The sequence below is a fragment of the Kogia breviceps genome, chromosome 9, assembly GCF_026419965.1.
Source record: "Kogia breviceps isolate mKogBre1 chromosome 9, mKogBre1 haplotype 1, whole genome shotgun sequence".
Lineage (NCBI taxonomy): Eukaryota > Metazoa > Chordata > Mammalia > Artiodactyla > Physeteridae > Kogia > Kogia breviceps.
In genome coordinates, this window is record NC_081318.1 from 2067669 (window position 1) to 2075144 (window position 7476).

The window sequence follows — 7476 nt, forward strand, 5'->3', positions numbered from 1 at the left end:
TCATTTGGTCCTTTGGTTGGGGTAGGAGACCTTGTTTTCCGGCACATTTTGGAGGAGAGCAGACAGAGATTTCTGCCCCTCGGGGGAGGCGGGGAGGGTGCTGAGTACTTAGTGGAGATGCCCGCCCACACGTTCCTGACTACAGCTTTATGTAGAAACACTCATTTTCCCAACGTGACCTCCTCTAAACAGCAGGGTCTTCCTCGACCACCCCTTTCCCCTCATCGGCTCCTGTTCCAGAATCCCAGGAGCAGAAGCCCAGCTTCCGAGTCTCACCGTGAAGTCCTGTCCTATCCAGCACTTGGACACACATCCCAATCCACCCACTATAGTGCAGTGTTTACTGACATTTTTTCCTGCTTTTCCACTTTTATCATTAACCCAATGAACTGTGAATGATTTCTGGACCTGTGGTTCAAATCCTACTCTCAAGAATCCAGGGCTTTCTGTGTCCCAGTTTACCTCTAGGGAAGAGAAGTTCAGTTGGCCCACATCTGCCTGTTATGGCTGAACTGCACCCCCAGATCCATACGTTGGGTCCTGGCCCCAGGACTTCGCGATGTGACTCTACTTGGAGACAGGCCTTCACAGAGATGCTTAAGTTCCATGAGGCGAATCCCCTGTGACGGGTGTCTTCGAAGAAGAGGATGTGACAGCTGGGCTGGACGTGTGAACGGTCAGCCGTGTGGAGAGGCAGCAGGAAGGTAGCCATCTGCAAGCCACAGAGAGAGGCCTCTGAGGACCCGTCACCTGCCCCGGCCTCCAGACAGAGAGAAACGAGGTTCTGGTGCATACACGGCCCAGTCTGTGGTGATTTGGGAGGGAGGGTGGCCGAAGCAGACTGACCACCAGCATGAGTGATAAGCCGTGTGGACCCTGGCAACTGGCCATTCTTGGGATGGACCCAAGCCCATTCATTTACTCATTCTTTCCACAAATGTCTGCTGTACCCAGCACAGGGTACACGCAGTGACCATTACAGCAGGTAGACCTTCCTGGGACTTAAACAAAGGAAACACATGTTTAAACTCAGTATTTTTAGTGAGTCAGTCACCTCAGGTAGCATATAATATGGACTCTTAGTTAACCATATTTCATGAAAAAGAAATTGATCTTAAGTCATCCATTATTACCGTTTAAATATATGGAGGTTCCTTAAGAAACTAAAAATAGAGCTATCATATGATCCAGCAATCCCACTCCTGGGCGTAAATCCAGAGAAAAACATGGTGTGAAAGGATACATGCACCCCAGCGTTCATAGCAGCACTGTTTACAACAGCCAGGACATGGAAGCAACCTGAACGTCCATCGACAGGTGAATGGATCAAGGAGATGTAGTGCATCTGTACGGTGGAATATTTCTCAGCCATAAAAAGGAATGAAATAATGCCATTTGCAGCAACATGGATGGACCTAGAGATTATCATACCAAGTGAAGTAAGTCAAACAGAGAAAGGCAAATATTATATGTGGACTCTAAAAATATGATACAAATGAACTTATTTACAGAATAGAAACAGACTCACAGACTTAGAGAACGAACTTACGGTTACCAAGCGGGAAGGGTGGGGAGGGATGGTTAGGGAGTTTGGGACTCACGTGTACCCATTGCTACATTTAAAGTGGATGACCGCCAGGGGCCTGCTGCATAGCGCAGGGAAAAGCAGTACAATAAAATTACTATTTAAAACGTAAAATGGTATACAGCTGTATACATACATTCGTCACTTTAAACCAGTAAAGACAAAGGTAATTGGTCTCTTTTTTTTGGTCACCGTAAGTAGTAAGCATAAACAGTAACAGGCATAAGGCAGCGTAATACTTCTAATGCTAACGCTTCCAGTTATTTTCCCTGACACTTCAGTCTGGTCAAGGGGGGAGAGGCGACAAGCCTGCTTCTTGGGCCAGAGCAACGTGAGCCTTCATGCACACCTGCTCACACATAACCTGTGCACACACAACACCCGTCGCAGAGCACATGTACACACAGCCACGCCCTTTGTAAACACACTCGTACGCATGTGCACCATGGCCTTTTTTTATTTTTAACATCTTTATTGGAGTATCACTGCGTTACAGTGCTGTGTTAGTTTCTGCTTCACAACAAAGTGAATCAGTTATACATATACACATGTCCCCGTATCTCCTCCCTCTTGCGTGCACCATGGCCTTTCGGTCCGATTAGGCAGTAACTTCAGGCGGAGATAGACGTGGGGAGTGCGTCTGAAACCAGCAGCAGAGAGCTCTGAGTGTGTCCTTGGGATTGCGAACTGCTAAGCGGGCAGGACACTAGTCTCCCGGAGCAGATGTGGCTCCTGCCGCCTGGGTTGTGTGGAATTTTCTGGTTAGTCCCTTTGATGGAGCAGGCAGCGAGGTGGAGATGGTGCGAATCCTGGTTTTCAACTGCTTGGTCAGGCGGGGGCAGCGTCTGCCGGTGAGCTAGTGCAGCCAGGGGCGCAGAGCGGAGCGGGAAACGAGGGGAGGCCGTGGCGAGTCTGAGGTTAAGAATAAAAGTATTGAACAAGCAGGGAAGGCAGAGGCTGTGACCCGAGGGCAAGGCTGGCCCTGTTTGCCTTGGCAGCCCTTCTGAGAACTGCTGGCCTGTCAGTATCAAGGGCAGGCCTTTGTCTGGCCGCACGGGCTGCTTCCTCGAGGCAGAGGTGGCCGCCGGAGACACCGACCAACCCGCAGACTCTGTTTTCTATCCGGACCCCAGCGGCACTGTTGTTCGTTTCTCCTGCAGCGCGTTGAGTACTGATAACGTAGGGGACTTAGCTGTGTGCGTTTCCGTCCTGCCGCCCAGCAAACACTGTGAAGTGCACTGGATCTTGGGATCCACTTCCATGGTTTATATGTAATGATACCTGGAGGATGTGTGCAAATTAAACATTATGGACGGCTTACTTTATTTTTTGTTATATTTATCATAAGAAACTCCAAGTATAAAGAAGAATAATAGGGCAATGGAAATGCCTGGATGGCCCCCACCTACTTTCAGCAGTTGTTAACATGTTGACGTAACATTTTTGCCGAAGCATCGCAAGGTAAATAATATGTGTTCTGGACATCAGGGCACCTAATCCTCCAGAGCTTCAGCGTATATCCTTCCAAAACAAGGCTATTTTCCCGTGTAAACACAATGCCATTTTCGTGCCAAACAAGATTAACCATCACCATCAAATATTCAGGCCGTGTTCGCATTTGCCAACTGCCCCCTCAAGCTGATGGATCACTTTCGTTCTGTCTCTAGCAGTCTGGGCCTCATTTTTTCCCTTTTACTTGCTAAATAATGATAATGATACCCATATTTCCTATCTTATGGGGACATTGTGAGACTATGAGAAAATAGTTATGAGTCCCCTTGAAAACTGAATGCACTTTACTAACTTCAGGCGTTATTTTTATGTGGAAGAGGGGTTTCTCAGAGGTCAAGAAGGTAGGGCTGTCCACATTAATCCTCACTCCATCAGATTTCATATATATTTGAGAGAAGCCTTTGTGTTTGGGGGTCGAACAGGCACCCCCGCGATCTCACGGAAAGCGGTCCCCAGTGTAGGAAGGGCATAAAAATGGAAGCCGGGGAGAAAAGTCACACCTTATGGACCCTGGCTGGAGGTGTGGTCTGGTAACCGTTACCCTCAATGAGCCCCTGGTTCTGGGGGCGTCAGAGCCCTCCCATGGCCCTCCCCGTTCCCCCAGTTTTGCCTCCGTCACTTCTCGAGCCCACAGTGACCCCTCCAGCTTAGCTCCAGTTTCTGTGGCTTAACTCAGAAATGCGACATTTGCTGGAAGAATTTTCCTTGTGAAATCTGGCACACCTTGAATTCTGTATTTTGACATGTTCTGGGTTTCTGATCTCTGCAACTAAATTTTAGCCCCCAAAGGCTAGAGGTAGTGTCGTATGCCCTTTTTATGGCACAGAAAGCTGACATAATGCTTGGAATATCTGGTAGTCGCAGATCATAATTATCGCTCAATAACTGAGAAAACCTTCTTCTTCACTTTAGAATAGTAAGTAAAGGATCAGGAGGCATGCCAATTTTATAATTTTGATTAATTTACCACTTAAAGAAAAAACTGAGGCTTTTTCAAGGTAAAATTTATGGCATAAGGCACCTGGCTTCTCTTGCTGCTGTTTTTCTGGGAAATATTTTGCATCCTTTACTTCCTTGAAGAATTTGACATTAGATCAAAAATCAGAGACATTAAGGCCAGGGGACAGCAGTCTTCGGGGAACACCTCCCACTGGCGTAATTTCAGAGGAAGAGGAGCCCAGCCGGGTAGAAAAGCAATATTCAGGACAAAACCAAAGTCTTTTAATGATTAGCTCAGCCTTGCAGTGCACTTAAGACAAAACGAACACACCTCCACACCGTGGTAACACCTTTTCCTTGTTTCTAACACCCCTTCCTGATGCTTTAACCCGTGTCACTCATCACCCGCTATCATTAACGTTTATTGAGTGCTAAACCCGAGAGGCAGTCTCTCTCGTGTGTGTGTGTGTGTGTGTGTGTGTGTGTGTGTGTGTGTGTGTGTGTGTGTGTGGTGAAGGGCCTGGGTTGGGTTTGAATCTCTGTCTTCTGCTTTCTTACTGACCTTGGGCAGTCTTAAGGCTCAATTTCCTAGTTTGGAAAATGGGGATGATAATAGTCCTTCTGTCACAGAAACATTTAGTGTGGCGCCTGTCACATAGTAAGTGCTCGATAAGCCATAGCAGCTTTTGATGTGACTAGACGGGTGATTGATACGGTGCCTCCAGGACTTCAGTAAGTGTGGCAGTAAAGAGGCTATGTACGGAGACTACTTATCCACATTTAATTCTGTGTACAGAAATAATGATAAAATACACGTGGCTCATTGGAGGCTGCAAGGCACGCTGTTTAAGGAGGGCCAGATGGGGAAGCAGGAGACCTGCCTTCCAGTCCTGGGACTCCACAGATACCCCGCTCCTCGCTCCGTCTCCGTGCAGACAGATTCCACTTGATGAGTGGTTCCCAACTGTTTCCTTTAAAGCATCGAGCCTTTAAGATGCTCCACGGAAAAGGAATCGCAAATAAATGTGGGAAACAGTGAACATTTTATCTCCCACTTGGAGAGTCACAGTGTCTTTAATGCTCTGAATTACCATTTAATTTGGTTAAACTCAGAATTTCCTGTAATGCTTTGTCTAGTGATCCCCCCACCTTTGTTATTTTAATGATGTCCTTTAACATTCTGTGAACCTAATGTTTCAGAAAAATGCTTAGGAAATGTTGTATTAGATGATCCTCCAGGTGCCTTTGAAAAGTCTATTTTTAGGTGTCACACCAGGTTGACATTTACCCTTCATCTCTGTAATCGTTCCTTTTCTGACTTTCTAAAGCTTGAATATCCTTCCCACTGCTACTTCTTCTCTGTAACCTCAGACTAAGCTGTTTCTAGAAACATGAGTTGTACCGTCCTTCAGTCAACTGTTCAGATTTCGCAGAAGTGTGTGTACTGTCAGACCCTCTAAGTCAAACTGTGTATAATAAAGTAGAATTTTGAAGCTATTATGATAAATACATGGAATTATTAATACTCTGTGAAGGAGGTAAAATTGGGACACCAAACTAGCACCAGTAAACCAAGCCTGTAAATTGAAAACCCACTTGTAAAGCCTGATACATGGCCATTTAGAGCAGCAATGGGTGACAATGACAGTAATACTTATTTTGTTTTAAAGAGTCAGAATTTCAAGGGGGAAACAGGCAACAAATCTAGTTATTAATAACTTCCTTTAGTTGGAGACACAGTTTTTAATGTTAAGATTTAGCTAGTAACCTTATTTAATCATCTTGAAAAATTCATGGGCCACCAGAGCCTATTTGGGATCAAAATTATTCAGATTTTTACAAAATGTAAAGAGAGGGGAGCTGATGTAAGAAAGCTTAACCATGGAGTCCAGTGTTGCCGTAAAACCTTGTTTATCCAGAACTTGGGGGTGTTCCCCCTCCCCACCTGCCGGTAGTGCAAGCATTGACCAGGCACTGTATTCTTTTTCTTCCTTAGTTATGAAAGTCCTTGTCAGACATATGAACTCTGCTGTTATTTTTGTTAAAGGAATCAATAGCTGGAGGGGGAGATTCAATCTTTCTTGTGTGGCTAAGAATCTTGCAGTTTGTCTGGGTCATGATTCTGAAAGAAATTTCGTTTTGTGCGTGAGGTTGCCATAGAGGCTGGACAGTCGGGCCATGGGGACAGAGTCCTCATTCGGCCACTAAGTGGATGAGTGACCCAAAGCTCCATTTGCCTGAATGGAAGATGGAGAGAATAAAAGGGCCCCTTTAATACTGTTGCCGAGAGTCTCCACGGGGTAGGCAGGTAAAGGTCTTACCTCAGCGTTTAGCACATGGTACTTGGTAAAAGTTAGTTCTGCTTCTTATTATGAACTCAGATATTGCGATGTCCATACATTCCAAAGCACTCGACAGATTCAATACAGTCTCTATCAAAATTCCAGTGGCATTCTTCACAGAAATAGAACAGAGAACCCTAAACTTTGTATGAAACCACAAAGGATTCTGAATAGCCAGAGCAATCTTGAGAGAGAAGAACAAAGCTGGAGGCATCACATTCCCTGATTTCAAACAATATTACAAAGCCAAAGTAATTAAAACAATATGGTACTGGCATAAAGACAGACACATAGATCAATGGAACAGAACAGAGAGCCCAGAAATGAACCCATGCATATATGGTCAGTTAGTTTATGACAAAGGAGTCAATAACATACAATGGGGCTAAAGATGGTCTTTTCAATAAATAGTATTGGGAAAACTTGAAGCCACATGTAAAAGAGTGAAACTGGACCACTGTCTTACACCATACATAAAAATTAACTCAAAATGGGTTAAAGAGTTGAATGTAAGACCTGAAACTGTTTAAAACTCCTAGAAGAAAGCATAGGTGGTAAACTCCTTGATATTGGTCTTGGTTATGATTTTTTGAATCCGTCCCCATAAGTAAGGCAGCAAAAGCAAACATAAACAAAGAACACTACATCAAACTAAAAAACTTCTGAATAAAAAGGCAACCTACTGAATGGAAAAAATATTTGCAAATCGTATATCTGATAAGGGATTAATATCCAAAATACATAAAGAACTCATACAACTCAATAGCGACAAACCAACAATCTGATTAAAAAATGGTCAGAAGCCCTGAATAGACAGTCTTCCAAAAAAGACATACAAATGGTCAACAGACACATGAAAAAATGCTCAACATCACTAATCATGAGAGAAATGCAAATGAAAATCACAGAGATATCACCTGACACCTGTCCAAATGGATATCAACAAAAAGACAACAAGTAACAAATGTTGGTGAGAATGTGGAGGAAAGGGAGCCCTCGTACACTTGGTGGGAATGTAAATTGGTGCAGCTACTATGGAAAACAATATGGAGGTTCCTCAAAAAAAAACAAAAACAAAAAACAAAACCAACTATGTTT